The sequence below is a fragment of the Nilaparvata lugens genome, chromosome X (assembly GCF_014356525.2).
Source record: "Nilaparvata lugens isolate BPH chromosome X, ASM1435652v1, whole genome shotgun sequence".
In the NCBI taxonomy this organism is placed as follows: Eukaryota; Metazoa; Arthropoda; class Insecta; order Hemiptera; family Delphacidae; genus Nilaparvata; species Nilaparvata lugens.
In genome coordinates, this window is record NC_052518.1 from 12,707,555 (window position 1) to 12,732,906 (window position 25,352).

General features: G+C 33.7%; 1 protein-coding gene across 10 annotated transcripts in view; it reads left to right on the forward strand.

Moving 5' to 3' along the window:
• The window catches only part of LOC111057639 (CUE domain-containing protein 2), a 68,192-nt gene extending 42,840 nt beyond the window's left edge, over positions 1-25,352 (forward strand). For 3 of the 10 annotated variants that reach the window (XR_005573149.1, XR_005573147.1, XR_005573150.1), the window contains exons 2-6: positions 1,422-1,714; positions 4,567-4,656; positions 19,489-19,644; positions 22,311-22,447; positions 24,366-25,352. The gene's annotated coding sequence lies outside the window, so the exon portion shown is untranslated. The remainder of the gene's footprint in view (positions 1-1,421; positions 1,715-4,566; positions 4,657-19,488; positions 19,645-22,310; positions 22,448-24,365) is intronic. The other 7 variants (XR_005573152.1, XR_005573148.1, XR_005573153.1 and 4 more) reach the window with 4 other exon arrangements.

The following is a 25,352-nucleotide window of genomic DNA, read 5'->3' on the forward strand; positions in this document are numbered from 1 at the left end:
GATTTATTCATAGTTTAGATCCAATTTATTTTCATATTTTAGAGTGTGGTATTGTTGTTGGAAGATATTGATTTCTAAAGACTTCCAGCGTACTATCCATCTCCTTGAACACTACAAATTCGAAAAATTCCATTTGACTGAAATGTAGAATTCAGAGACTCAATGGTGAAATTCTTTCAATCCACCCAGAGATCAAATAACTCAATAGCCGTTTATTCAGCACTCCTAGAATTATTAATGCACTCAGTTGTAATGAATAGTTGTTTAGTACCTATAGTTGTAATGATTAACTATAGTATCCCCAGTCATTAGATCTAACAATCCACCGAAAACTGTAAATTCCCAATATTGAGCAGTCTAATTGTAATCTAATTGAGCTCATGCTCATTGTAAGCTCAACAATCGTTCGAGAAGGTTCGTAATCTATAATGCCAATATCAATCTTTATTTAAGCTACAAAACCCCATTTATAAATATTGGATAGAGTTTGACAATGATTACGTTGAAGATTTTCCAAGTTTTTCATCTCTATAAATCTAAGTAATTACTTCAATTAAACGAGAATATGTTTATGTATTCGACAAATGGAGCATTTATAAAAAAATTAATAATAATTGTAATGTTATAGAGCATTGAATGGACATTTTTGAAACTAGTAGGCTTTAGTAGCCTAAGTCTAGCATAAGGAGGCATGTAGGAAAATTATACGATACATCCAGCTTCCAGCACAATCTTCACTAGGTTGTCTACGATGTGCAGACGTATAATATAATGCCTCATACACCTATGATGTCCATGAGTTTTTAACCGATGTTGAAATTTTTTATAGTTCTGTATAGGCTACCTGAAAATCTCTTATCACTAACTTATCATTCTTTTTCCTCCACCATTATTTTTCCCCATTAAAATTTGATCCCTTAAAACTTTCACGTCAATAGAGGAAAGTATAATATCTTTTTTATGTGTTCTAGTCATCCTCTTAGCTTATCTTCATTTAATAACCAATATTTCGATGACAATAATAATTGCCAGTCTACAGATGGAAATAAATTGGAAATGCATTAGTTCAAATGCTAATTAATGAATAATTGTTATTAAACGAAAATCCCAATTAAATGTTGTAAATCATCTCGAAGACTTCTGCTACTGAAAATATTGACAACAGGGTAAAACAGCTAGATGGAAATTCCCTTGAGAATACCTTTCTTGTGGAAATAAATAGCCTTCCTCCAGTTATTTATTTATTTATTGGATAGAGTAAACAATACAGTAAGCGGAAAATAAAAAACAGGCTATTGCCCAAAACTTCTACAATTTCCTAATTTGGTCTTAAATTGTCCAAATATTATGTAGGTTATTCGAATATTGGGCGATAATAGGTCCTGTATCCAAAAAATAGGTGTGTTCTACGTTGTTTTTAGCAGTTTTGAAGCGGTATTCGAAACACTAGTGCTGATCGCTGATTTGCAGCTGGTAAGCTATATTCGTTGTCCAATCGAATGTGACTGTTTTAATGAGTGGTCCTTTGTGTCATATTTTTCTGGGACAATAAGTTTTATAAAGGGACTCGGTATGACGGATCCAGGTACAAGTGAGTGTTCAAGTAGTAACTGTGAAGGGGGAAGTGAAGGGAGCCTCTGGAAAGATCCAGTAAAAAAAGCCACAACCACACCTTTTTCCATCGATACTCTTTTATCGCTGGGACAAACAACAGGTGAGTTTCTAAACAATTGTTGATTTCTCCAATTTTTTTACAATTTACGTATCTTAGCTATCGAAATTTTAACGGTATCCACTTAGTAGCCTACAGTATTCTACTATGAACTGTCTGCAGACCTACTATAGTGGTCTGGAGTTTCGCAACCCCAATCTGCTACTGCACCTTCGTTTCTTGATAGACCAATTATGATCGGAATGTATGTATTGGAATTCACGCGATAGAATTTTTTTCAAGTTGATATTACTGCTAGACTGCTGATACTATCCCATAATTTTTTAGAATTTGTTTCAGTTGATATTACTGCTAATGCCACTGATCCCTAATTATAATTGCTAATTGCTAATGCAATCATTTTGATCCCCACTTCGTCTGACATTTATCAACCCTGCCCTAATCATCCAAGAACATCTTGTAAGTGGGGATAATATGAAGAAAATCAATCATTTGAATGGTCATGAAATATTTAACAGGAGTGCAACTAATGAAATATCTAATTATTCAACTGGTTCATCGACTAGAGCCCACATCTTTGATACGACAATATAAGTATTATGAATCTGTCTAAGGCTTCATTTACCTTTATTCAACGGAGTGACTATAAAGTGTGACTCCATAAAGTCTGTCTCAGACTTTATAGACTGACTGACTCCATACAGCGTAAAACGAATCGAAGAGAACTGTATGTATCTAGTACCTTCTCTAGTTCAAGAATTTCTGTCCAGAGTTCAAATCCTATTTTTGATATGATTGATTTATTTTCAATATATTCATATAAATCCTGCACATACTGGACGGCTATGTTCCTTTCGTTACAAGCCGAAGATTGGTCCATTAGATAACACTCACTTTGACTGTCATCATAGTTTTGAAAAATTATTCTCATTTATATGAATTTTCGAAATACATTAATGTGACTAAGTTAGTTTTCCTTATAAAAACTCATAGAAATTGAAGGTTGTGGAGATTTCGACTATGAATTGAATCGAGAATAGAATTTTCAAAGAAATCTGAGTTTGATTCACATGAAACATGTTACTGTAATTGAAGTTTTTTATAATAATTTGGTAGAAAGTTTTTCGGTAGCATCTCTTATGTGTCTATTAACGGTTACCAGGATACCATGCAAAGCCTCCTGCAATTTCTCAAACTTCCGCTTCTCCATCTTCATTTATTATCGTTACTTAGAGCAAAGAAAATAGAAATAATCCTATTCTTATCGTCTTTGCTAAAAGGAAACATTCTCAGATATTTCCATCCTGCTTTAACGGGAATCTAATTTTGTGTACTATCCTTTGTGATACGGTGTAAATCCAGTGCCTCTACTCTCCTAGAACAGTATGTTCTCCTAGAACAGTAGGCCTAGGGATTCTCCCCAATATAGGGAAAAGTTCTGGCTGTGATTTTTTTGGCATTTGCGGTTATAATATAGAAGTAGTAGATGAGTATAATGTAGAAGAGTAGAAGATTCTCTCTGATACAAGTAGGTCAATAGTACCGACTGAAACGGTTGTAAGCCTACCTGTAAGTTTTCTTCTATCCATAATTTGGACTCGTTACTATTACAATTCAAGACTTAACCTGCTAAGGCTTAGCCTTTCCCGCTTCCACTACTCATCCAGCATAGTTGTGCTGGAGGCTTGATTTTACATATTACTCATGTTAGATTTAAATAACTTATAGCATTATTAGTTGTACTCTCCCAATCTGTGCTTCATTGTTAAAAAGAATAAATAAAGAATTAAGAATTGAATTGAATACGGTATTTCGCATATTCACTATCATCACTAACAGACCGTTTTCATTGATGTTAACAAGTATCCTGAGTGTTTCCATGTTAGCACTTCTGCTCTTAATGATATCTAGACTACTTTTCCAGTTTATGATCAAATTCAAGTCAGTTTTAAAGCGGGCTGCACCTAAACAAAAGTTAGCGTTTTCAAATCTGCAGGTTTTATACATTGGTTATTCGAAATTATTCAAATTGTTCCCCAGTTTATGATCAAATTGAAGCCAGTTTAAAAGCGGGCTGTACCAAAACAAAAGTTAGCGTTTTCAAATCGGCAGGTTTTATTCATTGTTTATTGTAAATTATTCAAATTGTTCAAGCTTGATATTCATCTTAAAGCGTTTATAACAAAAGGTTGAAAACTGTGCCTAAACAAAATAAACCAACACTCGTTTTTCACATGAAAGTTAAATAATTTTATGATGTTTTTATTCAATAGCTCCTAATTAATTTTTTTCTCATCGTTTAATCTATGAAATCATAAAACATGATAAGGTTTTGGTTCGATTTGTTGTCCACGTTGTAGTCCAACACGTTTTATCTGAAATCGGATTTTACCGTGAATGGGTTGTTGGAAGTCTGGTTGTATGTTGGAAGTCCAATCGGAGAGTTGGATTATCTAGTGGAACAACACTAAGGTTCGACATCCGACTAGCCGTGGAATCGGAGTCGAGTTGGAACGTGAGTTGGAGTGACTGGTGAAAACGATCCTATTAGTAGTCCTACTAATGACAATGAATCGGACAGTGAATGATCCGCTTCACCTTGCTCAGGTTCAGTCTAGTGTTATACTATCAACCATGTATTTACATAGATAACTTATTGCTCCATAACATTGCTGTATCATTAGACTTAACGCCTGTACAGAAATATATGATTGATAGATACCGTATTAATCCGAGTAACTTTTAAACATTCAGCTTCCCGATTTGAATTGTTCCTGAATACCTGAATACTTTTCTATACCCTAATTAAAATAAAGCGATAAAAAATTAGCACGTTGACTTCCGATAGTCATCTGTCAAAACTAACGTTTCATGTCAACAAATTTGCTTTTCAGACGAAGATGAAAATTCCACCGTTGATAATAATGCATCAAACTCTGGAAACGAGACAGAAACGGACTGTACCAATGAAGGATTCCTTGCAAGTGAGTAAGACCCGTTTTTTGTTGTTGTTTTCAACCTGCTTTCCAATGACTTTCTTCATTTTAGTAAGGACTTTCCAAATCGTCAATGCGGTTAGAAATCAAGAAACTCTTTTCCATCACATGGTAATAGTTAATTTGTGCGACAGCTCTGTACTAATAAAAGATTCGAAAATATATTTTTTGAGTTGATTTTAAAATTAGATTTTTGAAGTCGGGACGTTCTATAAAATTAGTGTACTATAGGTACATTAAAGCTAAACATTCGGTCTTCCTCCTTTCTGGTAGAAGACTTTTCACATTTTCCCATTAATTTTACGTGACTTTCCTCATATCTTATCTAACTTGATCAGAGTTTGGGGGATATATCCCTCTGAAAACTAGTCTGCTGTATAAATTAATATTCCTCCACATTTTAGGCTTAAAATTTAGCTAACTAAATGTAACAAGTAACTGCATATAAGTCTGTAGAGAATCTATTGAGAGAATCCTTGTGTAGTTTTCTACAAAAACCTGAATCTCATCGGGAATTGAATTGAATCTAAAAGCTACCAAGGGTACGAAAGAACGGTCAGATCGATGTCACAGTTGACGTCACGTTCGCAATCGACCTTCTCATGTAACACACATTGTTAAGCATTGTAGAGAACAGAACGACGTAAGTCCGAATCGTTGAGCACGATGACATTCAAATGTTTTTTTATGATTGCTAGCTGATTGGTGGCATCGATTGAAACTGAAAGCTAAACCACGTGTGCACACAGAGAGTCAGTTTGTCTGCGAACCACACACTAATCCCATACCTCCAAATGATCACCTGTTGCGCATAATACCGCGAGATGCAGGGTGAACAATATCAACAACAGCATCGTGAACAATATCATGAGCTAAAAGACACTGGTCTACTCGCAGAGCGGAGCGGAGCGTGGCGTCAAACTTTGGAACAAGCTGGTTTGTTTTTTGGAACGTCTACGAGCGGAGCGTCAAAGCGTCAAAGTGCGAGGGCCCTACTAATGTACATACTAGTTGTCAACTCTTATACCTAATAATGTACTTGTTCTACTACATTTTCCCTCCATCTAGTACACTAGTATATTTAATGTTTGCCCAAATTCCCCTGTAATGTGTATTATTTGATCAATCAAAAGAGAAAATCCACCTGAAATCAAAAGTAAGGCTATTTTAATCCGTTTCATTCATATTTCTATGAAATATGAATAACCTTAGAGTCTTTCTTCAGCAGATATTGGATTCCTTCAATTAGTGACTTGTTTATCCAAATCAGGCTTCACTCTCGTGAAAATAAGAGCAGCCATTGAACTCTGATTCTTTGGTACTTGCATACTATGGACTTTTTCATTCCCTCATGTTGTTGTTGTTGTTTCTTAGCACTACAGCCCTGGGTGGGCCTTGGCTTCCTCCGCCACTCGCCTCCACTCGTTCCGGTCATTCTCCATCCTTCTCCATCCACGAATCCCCATTCTATTCAGATCTCCTTCGACATCCTGCAGCCACCTTCTTCTGGCTCTTCTTCTTACTTGGAAAATTTCACCCTCAAGCAGTTGTCTCTGGAGTCTGTTCTGCTCCATTCTCCAGACGTGTCCCAGCCAGCTGATTCTTCGTGATTTGATGAAACGAACTATGTCCTGGTTTTGGAGGATATTGTCTATCTCTCTGTTGCTTCTTATTCTCCATGTTTCATCTTGCCGAACTGGTCCAAAAATTCTTCGGATGATTTTCCTTTCAAAGACTCTAAGTGCGGATATATCGGCTACAGTGAATGTCCATGCTTCGCTGCCATATGTAACTACTGGCCTGATTATTGTTTTATAGAGTTTTATTTTAGTGCCACGTGTTATCAGCTTGGACTTAATTATTTTAACATTTGCAAAATATGCTCTATTACCACTGATTATTCGTTTGTTTATTTCTTCAGACATTTTATTTTCTACAATCAGCTCTGTGCCTAGGTAAACGACCGTTTTCATTCCCTCATATCATATGGTATTCGCCTAAGGGGTAATTCTTGCCATGCTTCAAAAGTTTTCATGTGACAAAAAAGGCAATGAGAGTGTTAGACAACTTGAGAAACACTCTGCTTACAAGCAAAATGCATCAAGTCAAAAAATGGACAAAATGAGGTTTTTGCACTAAGTGATACATTTTTCGATGCTCTTTTGACTGGTGAAAAGTACTAAGCTCTGATTTTGATATTCCCATAAATACAGCTGATTCAAAAAAGCATCAAGTCAGGTTGTGTTGTTTTATTTCAGGAGAAAAACACTAAGAGGACTTAGTTACTTCATACAAACTTACCGCACATTCTTGATCAAGAGAAACGCATTAAGTGGACTTGGTGCGTTTCACCAGTAACACAAATCTTATTATATAACACAGATAATTAGAGTAAACATGCAAACTTTCAAAATCGTTTTTCTCAAAACTATCATTTTTGACTTAGTGCCTTCTACTTGTAATCTGACTCTCTGAGAGTCATGCAGAGAAAGCTTTAGAAGACTGAGGATATTCACATTCCCTTCAATTTTCATAATGAGTAGCTTGCTGCATGTTAAAACCTATTTAGAATCTTACTCATGTCAGGGAAACAATCATGGATACACAACCCGGCATAGAAATGGTATTTCAATCCCACAGGTAAGGCTTTCTAAAACAAGGGACAGCCACCTATTTCAGCAGATAAAGATTTTCAACAGTCTTTCCTCAGCTGTTAAAGAGCTGCCAAAAATGAAATTCAAGAAAGTTGTGAAGAGTAAATTGATGGAGAGAGCATATTATTCATTGACTGAGTACTTTGAATGTTCAATATAAGGGCTGCTCCTCATTTTGGACTAAGTTGTGTATTGTAAGGTGTGTCATCTATGTGAATGCTGTTACTATTCTTGCAAATCTCCCTGTTAGCCTACTTGTATATACATACTCTGAGCTATTGTTATTCTTGATACTGTGTTATGTATCTTATTATGTACACTGTATTTTTTGACGAGCTTATACATTGTAAAAAATGTCAGGCAGAATAAAGAATTTGAATTTGAATTTTAAAAATAAAATCAAGGTTAAAGTTATTCGCAAGTATTCAATAAATCGGGACTCATGCTTTCTTAACACATTAAACAGATGGTGATATTCACCAAATAGTCGACAATCTAAGTTAATTTCATTGACCCACTCTATCCTAGCAGGGCCTAGCTAATACCCAATGCTTTAAGTAATTATTCTCACAAAAAAACGCTCCGCTTTCAGTGTGCTTTCTTTGTGCATACAGGGAGCGGTCAGGCGTTCTGAGTTCCAGCGCTCATAAATGACCTCTCAAATGGATATCTGACCGCTCTCTTTCAAACTCGTATACTTCGTGGTAGCTAGAGTGGACATTACTGTCCCAACTTCGCCACGTCAACAAATAGAAAGTCATTTTATTCTGCGTGCACAGAGACCCAAATGCCCAAATGAAAGGATAAGAAAAACTGAATGGATCAATAGAATTCAGCTGCTCGAATATCAGAAGATTTGTTGTAGAATAAATCAAAATCTGATCAGATGTATTTCATGATTAGGCCAAAAGATTTTTCCAAGAGCCCCGTTGTTCAGTTGGGACTATAATATACCATGGGACCACAACAGAACATTTATTTCTTATCTCTTTGATAGTGTCCTAGTGTGAGACGAGTCTAGGAATGCAACTTTCTTATAAGCTTTGATGATGTGAAACCAGGATCTAATCTAATTTAAAGTTGCATTAGATTATTATAGATCGATTTAAGTTTCCAGAATCTACGAAAAAATAAACATGAACATTTTTTTGAAAACTCGAGACTCGTTTCAACATAGGTACTGTATTGTAAATTGGCATGTATGTTAGTTATACATGTATATTACATGCATTAAAGAAAATATGCATTCTCATCAAAATAAATTATGTATGAGGTTTTACTGAACAAGTTTCTTCAAGTGTTTGTGTGTGAGGATGGACCCAAATTTATTCTTCTAGATTAATTACATTCAAACGCCGTAAAATGACGTTATTTAACGCGGTAGCTATGCCACAACCAATGGATGAGTCTGATAACTAAGTGATGAGAAATTCTACTGCGGTTAAATTTAACCCTATCTTGGTTGAAATAAAAAAATCACGCTCAAGTCTTCACGCACTTTAAATTTCGGGGCAGCATGCTAAAATATTTATCTCCCATGAAAGTTGTCTTCATTTTGAAAAATTCTAAATTATGTCTCTGTATGATTCTACCGGATCTAGTATCTATGTGAAATACTACTTCTCTTTTCTAAATCAGTGAATTTTTTAAAGTCTATTATGACATCAAAAACATATTGCCCATAGACTGTCAATATGCCTAGTTGAAAAAAAAATTGTTTCACCGAGTCCCTCCTTTGTTCATGTTCTTGATGATTCTCAGTGCTCTTTTCTGCTGAACTAATATTTTGTCCAAGTTTTTTTTCGATGTGCAGCCATAGATACACAGGCCTCAACCTATACATGCTCAGAGTAAACGTACTCAGAGTAACCCATATTTGTGTAGGCCCATTTGTCAAAACATTTTCAAGTTTCCAGAATATCAACCCGTCATTCATGGACTGAACTTTTGAAAAGCAAACTCAATAACCATCATGGGTGATTTTAATCGAATCAATTATTGAAGTTACGCTTTATATAATCTCAATATGGAAGGATATGGGAATATTCAGATAAAATTTAGTCTTCATATCTACTGAAAATGACTATTAGAGACTATACCATGTGTAGTTTCTTAACAGAGAAAGTCACAAGAGAGATGTAGAATACACAGAGAGTTTAAATTTCCCTCATTTCCTCGATCAGATTGAAGGTTCGATTCTCTTCTTCTATAATTATCCAATCAATTATAATAATATAATTTCTGAATAAACATTAGGCTAGTATGTGATAATGTTAATCGCCAAGTTTGGAAAAAATAATCACCGGTTAAAACTTTGATAGTGTGAACCTTACCGATATGTCTGCGCTTCACAATTGTTCATGCAGTCTTCTGTGACAGTCAATAAACTTTCAACTAATTTACTCTAGTCTACAGAACTTAGGCAGTTTTAGAATAATTTTAGCTACTGATTGATAAAGTTACTAAGTGATAAAGTTATCAACAATCGGAAACTTGTCATATCTATTTATTTTTCCCTCCTGCCACTGCATTGATCGAAAATATTGTCCCATAACTTCAGCTACAAAGTCAATATCAGAGCTGATGATATTGTGATATGTTCAGTCTGTTAATGAAAGCTGAACAGTTGTCAGGGAACGACAAATGTTATTCTAAATATTGGTGTAAGATTAATTATTGACGTTTCAATAAAATGACAAATTACTTTATAAGTGTAATTTCCTTTTGACAAGTATCTTATAAACAGACAATTAACTATTAACTTACAGTAGAATCAAATCAAATCAATTTATTCTCACAATTTACGAATAATGCAATACAGTTACAGTACATTTATATATACCCTTACGTTGTGAGAGACTCACATGTAGGCTTAAGCCTGTGTTTGTGAGGGCTTGACGTGATTCGTTGAATTTAAATCTATGAAATAAATTTAAGAAAACTAATATTATATTAAACTGAATTTGAGAAAAATACAGATTAAAAATATGATATGATTATGTTGATATTATAGAAAAAAAAACAAATAGTTGGCTGCGGAAACAGCCAGTTATAATGACTAAAAAATTAGTAAAACTAAAAGATAGATACACTATAGCATTGCAATTAAATACTAAGTTATAAAGAATTTTTTCAAAACCTATAATAAGTGATGGTGATGACGATGGACGATCTAATCAAAATCATTCAATATTATAACAGTAAACTACACTGGCTACAAAAAATAAGCACTATAGGACTTGGAATCCGAAGGAACACAGACAAGATTACCAAGTTCCACATTCCCTACCTACATATACAGACAGAAGCACGCGTTCAGACTCCTCTTGGTCACTTATAATAAATTAACCACTTTTCAACAAGTCGCTTATATTGGCGTGATCTGTAATTTTGAAATTTTTTATGTACCGTAGTCAGGTATGTTTCTAAGTATTATGTGTGACAGGTAGTGAATATTGGTTTTTGAATATGTTTTATTTAATCTTGGAGTCTGTATATTGTAAGAGAATGTTATATTGATATTGCAAGGGAATATTATATTAGTGTTAATAGAATAGCGAATCATTGTTCTGTCTCTCTCTGCTACAAACCAATGAACCTGGAAAAAGGTGGCTGTTGCCGGAAGCTTATTAGCTTATTATCTTTCTCTAACCATATTGCGAGGGTAGTGATTTAGGAGAAGAGCGCATCGATTTGATGGCAACTGATCTGTAACGCAAACATGGTTAGAGGCGCCTCACTTCACGGTTGAGGGACGGAGACTGTCGCATGGGGCAGGGTGAGACAAGGAAAGGATGAGGCAAGGAAAGGATGAGACAAGGAAAGGATGAGGCAAGGAAAGGATGAGACAAGGAAAGGATGAGAAACATTCATCAGGTGTAAGGTGGTAGTGACTGTCTGGCTGTTTGACAACACGTGTGTTACTCGCAGACACTTCCCGCTGTCAACTTCTCCCCGCGTCTTGCATCTACATTTTTTATTGACGCTACTAACTAGCTTGTTAAATCTCTAAACCTAGAAACAAGCCACTGCTCCAATATTGTCAACTAATATGCATGGCTTATAGTTCGGTACTTGACATACATAGCCCGCAGCCAGCATATGGGAATCCATTCCGTTTTCTACAATAATTTACATTGTTACTTTTCACTTATCCAGAATACAATCGAATTATTCAAATTGATTTATTCAGAAAAATCGATACCATAGTCAATGAAAATTTATTTCAGAAAAGTGAAATCATAACCATATTTGGAACTTTCAAAATTAATCTAAATTTGGGAGAGAAATAGTACAAGGAGTATCCTTAATTATTTTTCTCTCTCGGTCAGTTCTCTCTTGTAAAAATAATAAATGAATATAATACAGTGTAAGTTTGTTATTGCTTAAAGATACAACTTAATTTTGATAAAAACACCTCATTCACATAGGCTACTTTTTAAATTAATAAAACAATATAACAATCTCAAAGCACCCTTTTTTTAACTTAATTTTGTTTTTAAGTAATACCTAGTCTCAACTCTGCTTCATAAAGTGTATTTTCATTTACATTGTACATAATATAAAGCAGGATACAATTGCATTACTCATATGAGAATAGCCCAAAGAAGCATAGTCCTTTATGAAGATTGAGATTGCACTCCTTTTGCTCAATAATAGTTTTTTGCACTTGATTCTCACATATTAAAAAGGTATAACACGCGCAGATTAGCATGAATCAGGCGAGGAATCAGACAATCCACGCCTTATGGAGTGTGAACCAAACCCATGAAGTTGAGATAGCAGACTGAAGTAATTGTATTGAATTTCCAGTTTCACTAATAGGCCTACATATATTACAGATTTCAAAAATAATCCAGACCAAAAAATAAATGCTAAAGAAAATTTAGTGAACAGTCTCTTGTTCACTAAAATGTTAGTGAACCCCTAAAAAGTTTCAACGTTGCTATTCTCATAATTGGAGAACATAACTTAATCAGTATGAATATGAATTTACCTCAAATTGAAAATGCTTGTTTAAGCGAATAGTGAGGATTATAAATAATATGAAAAGTAAACTCCGTTATATGGATTGTCAATGGATTATGACCAACAAGCAAAATGTGACAAAACAGGAGGAAGTCCACAAAACTAGTTGTCTGTAGCAAGTGTTGAGCAGATCTTTATGGTGAATTTTCCTTTCAGTTACATCATACCTTTTACCTGCTCTGTTGAAACAAAATTAATGGATAAACAGCATCAGAATTTGAGAAAATGTGAGCATTTCGAACAATTGCAGTGACAAAAATAATCTATAAAATTAGTTGTTTGTAGCCAGGGTTGAGCAGATCAATTCCCTTTCAAAAAAGTCATATCATAACTTTATTTCTGCGGTGAGTCAACATCAACATTATAGTAAGAGAAACTGTGAATAGTTCGAACAATTGCTGTGACAGAGAATACTCAATGAAATTAACGGATCAGAGTAAGTGTTGAGTGTTGAGCTTGGAGATCGAATTCCTTTTCAAAAGGAATCATCTCATAAATCACCCTTGCACTTCCCATTACCCACGCACAAGCAGAAAAATCATGTGGGCATCATCCGCAATAAAAAAATCAATCAATGAATGAAGTAGAACACTGGTACATTGAAAATGATTCATTCAGATTCAAAAAGGCACATCAAAACTTGAATTTTTGTGGAGTAGAGTGCTACTGATGAATCGACATAAATTAAATAACATAAAATTGGCACAATTAGTTTGAGAGAATGTGATTAATTCGAACAATGGCTGTGACAAAGAATAATCGATGAAATTAGCGGGTCGCAGCAAGTGTTGAGCAGATCTTGGAGGTGAAATTTGTCCACCTCAAAATAGCTAGCTGTTGCTCGCCGATTACTAGAAAATTAGTGGAACGTTAAAGGGGTTGGAGAGCAGTGGCGGACGCGAAAATAGACGCATCATTACGACTATTAGAAAGAGATTAATGGGCGCAATAGGAGAAGGGAAGTGCGGTGCACATCAAAGACAGCGCTCGTTAACGCCCGGCGACTGCTACCAAGACATAGCCGCCAATTATATTAGAGAAATACGACTACATTTTAAACGCCACTCTATTTATACAAACAAACCTAACAGTCCGTCTCTAATTTGAAACAAATGTTTCCTTGACTAAATAAACGCTCCGCTCTCACCCCATCGTTCCTCTCAACACAGCCACTATTGCTGTCAATATCCATTTCATATCAAATAGGATGCTGGGATATTTTTCTCTTCTTATAGAACCTATACAACTCATTAGTAGCATCCATGAAAATCTTTCTCAGATAAAATGGGTTTTTGACCAATCTACAATACTTATCTTCGCACAATTGAGAATCATTTTCTATAGTACGGTACCACGGTAAAAGGTTTCCACTCATCCACTCTTGCAAAAATCCTCAGATTTCTGGTTTATATTATCCTAGCCTTCAAATAAATAAAATGAGAAAGAAACAAACACTGATCAACAGTTGTTGACAATCTCTTAACTATAAGAGATTTGTTTTGGTAGAGAGTTAGTGGGGAAGATATTTTTAATATTCTTTCCGAAGAATGGACATTGATATGTCCAAAGCTCCGCCAATTTATGTAGATGCATAACAATATAATTTATCTATAGTTATTATATCACAAATTACTTTTTCATATCATACACAGTTCAATAATTATTTTCTTAGTCTATATTATGTAAATTCATCTATAATTTTGCTGTATTGTAAGCTATTGTATTTAAGTGTATAAGCCAGTATATATTGTAATCTACATAAATAAAGTACTCAATCAATCAATCAATCTATTTATAAGTGAGTATTTCCTGTTTTGGTGATAATAGTGTGAAATATTTCTTCTATGTTTGGTTTTGAAGCATCTAAATTTAAATTCTTCTTTGTGAAAATAATTGAGGACTGAAAATTTTGTGAAGTGAACAACTACAAGACTTAACCTATTTCGGACTATGTGTAGCCTTTTATAAATTTGGGAGAGGAATAGCACAAGGTTAGGTATTTTTTCTCTCCCTATCATTTTGATGATCTACTTATTGTATGAATCAATAAAGAATCTTAACTCTTATTTAAATCAATCATAAAAACATCTTGTCTTTTTTATTTTGAGATCACAGCTCGATGTGAGCTTTAGCCTCTCGCACTAGAGCCCTCCACACATCACGGTCACATGCCTTTCGTTTCCATGCCACAACTCCCATCCTCCGGAGATCATCCTCCACTTCATCTCTCCATCGGTTGCGTGGCATCCCCTGCCGTCTTCTACCCTCCATCCTGGCCTTACAGATTGCTTTTTTCTCCTGCCATTTTCTCAACATGACCAGCCCAGCGTAATCTATGTGACTTGATGAAACTTACCACATCCTCACCCTTTAGAATTTACTTTGTTTCATCATTTAACCGTCCCCATTTCTCACTCCCAAATATTCAGGGGATCTTCATCTTTCTTTGTAAGAATCCAGGCCTCTCTCCATACAACACTACTGGCTTGATTATTGTTTCGCATATCTCGATTTTCAACTTTCTCGATATCGCTCTAGATCTGAGATATTGGCTCAAGGCAAAATAGCACTTATTTCCCGCAGCTACCTTCGCTTTTATGTCGACCTCGACGTTGTTATCTTTAGTGATTACAGAGCCTGGTATTTAAATTCAGATACCCTTTCAAAAACAGAGTTCTGTGTTTTCAGTTCTCTGTCACCTTACTCGTCGGGTTCTGCTGCTGGTCAGGTATTTTGTTTTGTTGTTATTTACTGTAAGTCCTATTTGCGTAGATCCTTCGTGAAGTTGAGAAAATGCATTCTCCAAAGTCTGTTTCATGCAATCAAGACTACATCGTCAGCATAGGCCATGTATTGTATCATCCTCTTCATTATTGTCCCATTGGGTTAATGATGATCCCTCTTATAACCTCTACAAGGCTTAAATTGAACAGCATGGCTGAGAGTACATCTCCTTGCCTAAACCCTGTGTTTGCTGTGAAATCATTAGACAGCATTCCTTGAACTTTAACCTTATATCAAGTGATGCGCAGCGTCATTTTTGACTGTGAGGCGTACAAGTTTTATTGAAATTCTAAACTCTATCATGATTTCGAATAAGCCATTTCTTTGGACACTATCAAATGCCTGTTTGTAGTCGATGTAGATTTGATAAAGATAAAAACACTTCGCTTGAATGGCTACTTTTTTAGAAATTGATAAAAACAATATGAAAACTTGTAGTACCCTATAATATTTTCCCAGTTGTGATATTTTAAAGTTAATATAAAGGCTACTACAAGTTTTCATATTGTTTTTATTATTTTGATAAAGATCTACATTGTATTCTTAACACTTTTCCATGATGATACGTATTGTAAACTCATGATCTGTGCAGGATCTGTCTTTCCTGAAACCACATTGGTAGTCACCGAGTATTTAAGCAATGTATCACACTTGCACAAGTAATCAGATAGAGTAGCCGTTCGAGTAACACTGGATGACTTGCTTTGAGAATGTCAGCTGTTATCAATGTATAAGCAATGCTTTTGCATGGATGCGAGGATCTTGTAAACTATGCTCTAAAAAACAATGCCTCTATAATTGGCACAATAGGTTCTGCTACCTTTCTTGTGATTGGGGCATGTTATTGCAGTATGACATTCTTCTGGCATTATTTCCTCCTCCCACACTTGCACAAGTAATCAGATAGAGTAACCAACCGTTCGAGTAACACCGGATGACTTGCTTTGAGAATTTCAGCTGTAATCTAATCTTCTCCTGAGGCTTTCTTGGGGGATCTGATAGCTTTCTCCAGTTCACACATACATGAATTTTCAATAAATTGGTCCGGTACTATGAGATTGATATACTCTACTCCTCCTTCCATCATATTCTGATTCATAGACACTGTGACCTGATGTTATTATAAGTTGGTACTATTTTGTACAACAATATTGACCGTTCAGGGACCGTTAATATTGTTAATAATTTCAATTATAATTACCGCTTTTATATTATTTGAATGATTTTATTTCCTCTGCACTATTTTGTAGAATATGATATGGTTTGGCTTAAGCAAGGAGCACACTGGGAACGTGCCGCGCCGCGCCGCCGCGTACCGGACACGACTCTCCACCCGACCACTGCCTTCATTTGAGTTAGTCTAGTTCCTTATGAACTAGGATAAATCTTGTTTTACAATACAAATCATAGATTAAAGAAGTACAGTAGATAAGTCATTTATATAATATGACGAGAAAAACATAAATAAAACTCAAAAAGAAATTGGTAGCCACCATCTATAAAATAATTTCCAACTTTAAATTGATTTGTATTTTTGTTTTTATTCCATTCGGGATAGTGTTCTTAGAATAAAAATAATAAACTTACTATAGTGAGGTCCACGTTATAATGACAGTATTTGATCAACTTTGGTTTTGCTATCCTCTTCTATCATTCGACAAAGCCGGTGGTACTATCCTTTTCTAGGTCCACAACGATGCCAATTATGTTTTTGACAGTATAGAAATATAATTAATTGATGCAGAGAATTGGCATCGCTATTCTCCTATCTTTATATACTGCCATTATAACGTGGACCTCACTATGGTTTGGAACAAGTGTTTTCCACATGAGGTTCAATAAAATCAGAATATCTTCCTCATTCATCTTCTTTATTCATTTCATTTTACAATTTTTTGAAACAAACAAAAATAAAAATAGTGAGTACACTCCTCATTAGGCTAGGCCTGCGTCGACGAATGGTTCGTCCTGTACTAATTAACAAAAAACATTTTCTTTTATTAATATACAATTCAGACTCAGAACTGTCCCAATTACTTCCTCTTCTGATACTGGTGTGATAAAAGGGGTTACAATTTATGGAATTGAGATATGGGGGCTGCTTGATATCCATATGAACAAATTATTCACATTACAGAAACACCTTATCAGAGCTGCATTATACAGGACAAGATTGTACCCTAGTAGACTTCTTTTTCAAGAATTCCAGGTGCTTACAGTGACGCAAACATATGTTAAAAGAATCATATTATTCATTAATAAGAATAGTGATACATTCAACTTGAGGAATAATCTATATAATTTGCGTCCCTCCAATCCATTACAATTTGATATTGACTTTACCAGCTTAAGTGTATGTAGACGTCAGTTTGGATATCAGTGTTACTTGTTTATAAATAAAGTCCCAACTGATTTCATTATTAATAGGATTACAAAATCCATAATGAATCTTATACTGGATTGGATTAGGATAAATGTTTATTTTAAATTATCTATATCCATTATGTAGTGTTTCATTCTTATGTTATAAATTTTAAAAGATATTATTGTCATGGCTTCCTTGAATCGGTCTTTTTGAGTTTGTCACTTGCTTGTGATTTTGTTACTTTGTCTTATCGTTTGTAAGTATTGAGATGTGAACTGGTTTCCAAAATTTTAGTTATTCTAGTGGTTTGAATAAGCTCTTTTTCTTTCTATTGACATGTTTGCTGTACCTTGTTGTTCGAACTCACTGCCGGCGCACAAGTTTTCTTTGCCGGTAGTGCCATTTTGTAAGTTAGAATATTTATTTTATCAATCTGTATTATTTTATGGCAAATAAATGAATTTGAATTTCGTGAATATCCTCTTTTTTTATCTTGATTCAAGTTATTCAGTTTCCTATTTGTTATTCCAAGTATTAACAACATAAGGACAGATAATAATATTACTGCTAATCGCAGCTTTGTTTACAAGTCATATCTCGAGACACAGTGATTGTAAATGGATTGAAATTTTGTAGATAGTATTCTCAATATCATCAATATAGAACATCTTAGTATATCATGATAGTACATTATAATATCAACATCAAATTCTGAGAGTATCATGAGAATCAAGAAAGAAAGAAGGGTAAAATGGCGTTATATAATATCGAGAAAAAAACTTGCTCATTTTCAAGTACTCGCGAGGCATTTTATTAATTTGAGGGCGCTGAATCCGGATCTGAAATCACAATTTCTCTATCTTCATTTTTACGCGATTTAGGTTTTGGTGATAGGCAAAAGACGGACGGTCGGCTGGAAAATTCTGCTCCGTATTCTCCCAAAAGTTCCGGCAGCGGAATAATTCCACGGCTGCGCGGAGCGGCGAGGAGCGGCGCGCCTCCAGTGTGCTTATTCTAACTTTTTCACATGCTAAGTATTCAGCCGGAATAATTCCACGGCGCCCACGGCTGCGCGGCGCGTCTCCAGTGTGCTCCGTGCTTCACTTGTTAGTTTTATTGTGTTAAAGTGAGGTCCACGTTATAATGGCAGAGGAGAAAGATAGGAGAAGAACGTTGCCGAACCTCTGTCTTGACAATAACTTCTATAGACGAAAGCTAATACAGGTTTATTGATGTAATATTAACTGTTCATTCTTGTTTAAAATTAACAATTCTATCTTATCAAGCAAGAAATTATATTTTTCAATAATTTCATAATTAAGATGAAATATTTTGTTAATTAATTATTAATTCTACATTGTTAAAAGACGATCTGCAACAGATCATAGCGAGAAAGAGATAGCGCTATCCGCTTTGTTGAATGATAGACAAGGATAGCAATACCATTATGCTAATCAAACACTGCCATTATAACGTGGACCTCACTATAGTTGTAACTTGTAAGCAAATCATATGATTGTATATGCTCTCATGTTTCTTGTATGCCTAAATAAAAGGATTATGAAGAGTTCACACTTGAAACAGAAATATTTTTGACTTCTTTAAATATTATTTCCAGAATATTTTGGAAATACTTTGCACTTCTGCATGTGATGAATACAACAAAAAATATTGTCTTTCCAACAAAAATTTTATTTTCAATCAAACTTATCAAGTTTCGATGCACACGGCATTATCTTCAGTGATTGAGACAAATTCAACCAAACAGTGTTTTTAATGACATAAGTATCGAAACTTTATTATGATTTTAAAATGAATCATATATAGAAAATAGGAAATATATTTGTTTTGTCCATTATCGCCTGGATTATGGAAACGTTTATCAGGGGATTAATGGGATTTGTATGTAACTTCTTTTAACATGGAAGAAGAGAGTATACTTGTAATAATACTTCTCAGTGTCATAACAATAAATATTTTTGTTTTCAGGGCAAGCGGAACAAGAAGATAGAAAGAAAAGACCCAGGACCGCATTTACTGCAATTCAAATAAAAGCATTGGAAGCCGAATTCGAAAAAAAATAAATATCTATCGGTTGGAAAACGACTTCAACTTAGTAAAACTCTTCGTTTGTCAGAAACTCAGGTAATGAATAGCTTTTGATTCATAAGTTTATTTATAAATTAATACCTGATAATTATCTATAGTGAGGTCCACGTTATAATGGCAGTGAATAGAGATAGAAGAACAGCGTTGCCTCTTCTCTGCTTTAATTAATATATATTTCTACATGCCAAAAGCAGATTTGGCATCGTTGCGGAACTAGAGAAGGATAGTACTACCTGCTTTGTCGAATTATAGACAAGGATAGCAACATCAAAGTTAATCAAATACTGTCATTATAATGTGGACCTCACTATAGGTTCCATTGGAAGAGGATGGAATACAAGAGATCAAGAATCTTGAAACTCACTGAATATCTTTGGTACATATACAATTAAAAGTTCAAGAGCAAAAAAATATACTCTACAATACGTACTGTGTTTGTGTATTGTTTCGTCATTAAATTCTACACTGAATTATTGATAAGGGGTTATTCCTATCATATTTGACAAATGTGACAAAACGCTAGAATAATTTCAGAATGAAGTACAGTAACAAAGTTCTAACTGACTATAATATGAAAATGAATTTTGGAGATTGAGTAACATCTTGCTTCAGAAGTGTTTTTCGAGGATAAGTAGCCTAGCAGCTCAAAAACAAATAACATTTCTGAAACGTGACAAAAAAGCAAAACAAAGCTAATTAAAAAGATGTTTTGTTCAAAGTAGATTTGAAGAGTGTTCGTTAGTTATTAATATTGTTTCATTTATATATTTTGATGTTCTACTCTCACGTCAGAGTGAAATCATAATCATTTATCAATAGTTCAGCTCTAATTGAAGCGTATTTGATAAGTGAATAATAAAAGGTTCAGTCAGTCACTCTGTTTGTCAACTTAGATAATGTCAGTGAACAAGTCGATATATCCATGATAATTGAATATTTATTGATATTTCATTATAGGGATCACCAGCTCAATATCCTGTAAGAGGAATTTGCTCTCAAATTATTATTCAAAAGTGATATCCTCCAAAAGTGTTATTAATCTCAACCACCAATCTAGAATAAATTAATTGCGAGTTACCCTCTTTCAAACTTGAAAATTACTCAGTTTTGAACTATTTTCGACGACACTACAGTCTAATTTTTGAATATTAGTTATTAAAAACTTGTACTCACATGTGGAGCGCTTCGGATTTTTCAAATCCATTTTCAACACACGAAAGCATTTTAAAAATCCGAAAGCGCTCCACATGTGAGTACTAGCTTTTAATTGACCGAACGAAGTGAGGTCTAAGATTCAAGTCGACGGTTTGGCATTTCTCTTAATGTTTAAATGTTTATATGTTTATATATTTATATGTTGCACATTTACGGCGAAACGCGGTAATAGATTTTCATGAAATTTGACAGGTATGTTCCTTTTTAAATTGCGCGTCAACGTATATACAAGGTTTTTGGAAATTTTGCATTTCAAGGATAATATAAAAGGAAAAAGGAGCCTCCTTCATACGCCAATATTAGAGTAAAAATCAGACTATAGAATTATTCATCATAAATCAGCTCCACACAGATGTGTGGAGAAGCCAGTCTATTACTGTATTTGTATAAGGTCTATAGTTTTAATCAAAGACATTAAAGAGGTATGCATCTTTAAGCTGGGTTTACACCAAAGTTATCAACAAAATGGTTATAACTTAATCCTTATAGATTCTATTAGATTGAACGAAAGTTGACAAACACATATGTTCATCATGTGTATGATAAGTTATGTTCGATCTAATATAATCTAAAAGGATTGAGTTATTAACATTTTTTGAAATAAATTTTGTCTAATCGCAGCTTTAAGGTCTTTGGTTTCAATATTTTGTTTTGCAGTTATGGTATTATTAAGCGTACCCATCAGTATCAATATTCTCACATTCGAAAAAACTAATTTAATAGGTGAATAAAAATAAACAAAACAAATGAACTAAATAATGCTGGAGAAATTATACTATTTTTGATTCTAAAAAATTAATTTTCATCAGATAGAAAGATCATCATGGAGCTGGATGAATGATATCATATGGAATACAAATTCAAACGTGAACTGAGTTTGTTAACATTTAAAACAGTTGACATCTGGTACTTGTGGATGAGAATACTGCGTGAGGTCTACTGTTCACAGAACTACTAGTAACTAATTTTCAAAAATTAGACAAGTGTCGTCGAAAATTGTTCAAAACGGATTATTAACTTGCAGTTCGTCATGGATAGTGAAATAGATGAGTATTGAAAATTACGTTTAACATATTTTCTGAATATCTTGATAACCATAATATGTCAGTTTTAATAAAATTTCAACTGGCTCAATTTATCAACAAGAGTTATTTCTCATGAATTGAAATCATTTCATAATACAGTGTATGCATAAGACACTAATTAAATTTATCTTTTTTTTATTTGTTTGTGAGTCTGAAATCGTTCACCACTTTCAAGTTGGTAATAAAGCATCGCCGGAAATTTTGATTGTAACTTTCTCAATCATATTCATGGGTGTACGAAAATATGTAGGCATTTACAAGAGGGAGACATATTTCAAGGGAGTTACACACACTCGGAATGTACGGGGATATTTGAATGTAACTGAGTGATAAAAAATTGAGATTGTGAGTTCCTCAAAACTTTTAAATCACGTGTAAATTTTATAAAAAATATTTTTCCAGATCAAAATATGGTTTCAAAACAGACGAACAAAATGGAAGAGAAAGTACACAAACGAATTGGAGATACTGGCACAACAATACTGCAGTTCACTTGGTGTAGTGGCTCCAAGACCTATGTTTTTGGGGGATCGACTATGGTATGCATCACAAAACGGTTTTCCAAACAGATCTATGATATTATAATTTGTCAAATAGAACTGTCGTAGGCTTACCGTGATTACCAAATTATGTTTCTTGAACGGTGAAATAATCAAAATACAGTTCATACAACATACAGAATAATCCCAAAATGTGATCCCAAAATATGATCCCAAGATCTGTTCAGACAACTAAAAAGGCTCAACTCACACTTGAGCGACTCAGGTAGAGAGGAGACTCGACTCTAGTCGAGAGCATGTGTTTTCAAATGGTGACGTCGCGGAGACTTGAATTGACTGGTCTGAGTGTCACCATTTGGAAACACATGCTCTCGACTAGAGTCGAGTCTCTCCTCGACCTCAGTCGCGTAAGTGTGAGTTGAGCCTAAGAGTCAAAAAATCCTGAGCAGTTCACTTCTTGAGATAAGATGTGACCATCAAGGACAAAAATAATGTAAATTGAGTGCAAATGGAGTTGAAACTTATAATATGGAAACTTGAAATAAACTTGAAACTTGTTATGTTATAATATAACAAGAATTAATTGAACGGAAATAATATTTCATTCAAAAATCCTGAAGAATTTCAGCCATAGCGATTATTGACAATAAAAACATTAGTTAATGTATAATTCTATTGAAATAGATAAATACCTTCACACAAAAATGTATTGAAACTTAGTTCTTATTTTAAAAGTTGACGAGCTTTAGCTTAAACTGATTGCACGGTGTAGGATCAAGTTAGTGTACTGTAATAAAATGGACTGTAAATGATTTTTAATAGTGTTTACCTATATGGGTTGGAATAAATAGTCCAATTTGAGAAAATTTAAGCGTGTGTTATTTGAATCTCAAATTGAAATTTGTGATATTCAACTGTGTAACACAAAACTCTCCCTAACATTTAAAATGTCTAGTCATTTTATAAGTTGAGCTTGAGAATCAAATTTTATTACTGTAATATTGTTCATTAAATTCAGTATAGCACCAATCTGTAGCTAATAGTTTTGCATCTGGAAAATGAATAATACATGCAATAATATACATGCCCTACAATTTTAATTCAAAAGTTATTAATTTATTTCGCACAACATAATATTATTACAAAACATTGTACCGGCTAAAAATACAAAATAAAAAATCCTAATGAAAATCCACTTTGAAAAACAACTTTTTTTAATATTGTTTTGCTTAAGAGGACAAAATCATAAAGCAAGTCTTTAGAGTAGTAGGACCAGTACGCTCTACACAAGAATAAACTCTATTTATGTAGAAAATTAATAATTATAAATTTACTTAAGTTACGGTTTTCATAATGCGACAATGACTATCTCTTATTACAAACGAGTAACTTTATTATACAAGTGATTTCATAGCGATATAATAATGTTAAAGCTATTAAATGAACGATTCATTCATAGAAAAAAGTGGAATGAAAAATAATGATAATAAAATAAGATGAATTAAATTATTCAATAATTTTCTCGGTGAACAGCAAATGTCTCATTTAATTCTGATCATAATAAAATAATGTCTTCTAGGTCTGTAAAATTGAAAAAAAAATTGTTAAAATTGTATGAAATAACTTGATGGCTAAAATAGAATAGAATCAAAATTATAGGGGAGGTAAGATCTGAATTGTCAGTGGAGGTAAATTCATCAAGTGTCATATGAGAATTAACTTTCCCTCGAAAATATGTAGTTTATCACATGTTGACATTATTTTTGTTCCAGGTTGAATATTATTAGTAAGAAAATAGTAAAAATATTAAATACTATAACTAAAATTCTAAGATTGAAGAAGACAGCTCAGCTGTAGAAATATCTGTAGTTTAAGAATATAAGTTTATAAGTGTTTCTACTCTATATTTGTGTATTATAAGTAAAAACATGTTTTTGATATGTTTATCATTCTTCAGGTTCTTCAACTGTCCCAACTCGACTTTCCCAACTGCTCAACCATTGACTCGCAATGTACCGCATCTGTATCAACCAATACCTGGATGCTCAATGGTATATTGCAATCCTGCTGACCATAGATAGAGAAAATACCCGGCGTGAAGATAATCAAATTCTGGGTTATCTTGAAATTGATCAACAGCGTTGATATTTTTTTCTAGGATATAAGCCTAAGCTTACCTAGGATTATTGATCGAAGATTATTGCCTTTTTATATTATGGTTTTGAGACTTCAATTATGTAAAATCAATGGAAACGGATGGCTTGTCAATGAATAACAAGTGCATATTTGAAGAATGTGCAATTGTTCAATCATCAATATAATGTAACATCATTGTACAATAAGTACAATCATCCACAAAAATGTAATTGTAGTTTTCTATTTCTTAGCCATCTATTTTAAGTTATAGATCAAATATCATTTCGTTAACTCCGATAAATTTTTAAAATATCAATGAAAATAAAAATGATTATGTTTTCTTAATTGATTTATAATTTCATAACTTCGTTAAAAGGTAAAATTCATTTTAAATTCATTCGCTATAAGTTCGTAACTTATTATGACAAAACTCAAGGCAAACTTTGTTAGAAGTCTGAAACAAAACAAATGCCACTCGTTTTAAATCTCCATAAATTCTCGTATCTAATTTCGGTGAATTAGAAATGATTTTATGTTTTTCAAATGTGAAATAATTTTTTTTTCTCTTATTGTATGCCCGTAGCTTATTGAAAATAATCATCTTACATAATCATCTAATCAGATAACTTATTAGGCATAGAATTGTGAAATTCAATGATATCATTTACATATATTACAAAAAATATAGGTTGCATATACTGATGTGAAATTTTCAATTTATCTATGTACTGTACTTCGGAGCAGTCACACTCTTGTGAATGAATTATTGTCATAAATTATATAATATAATATAATACTATACTATGAA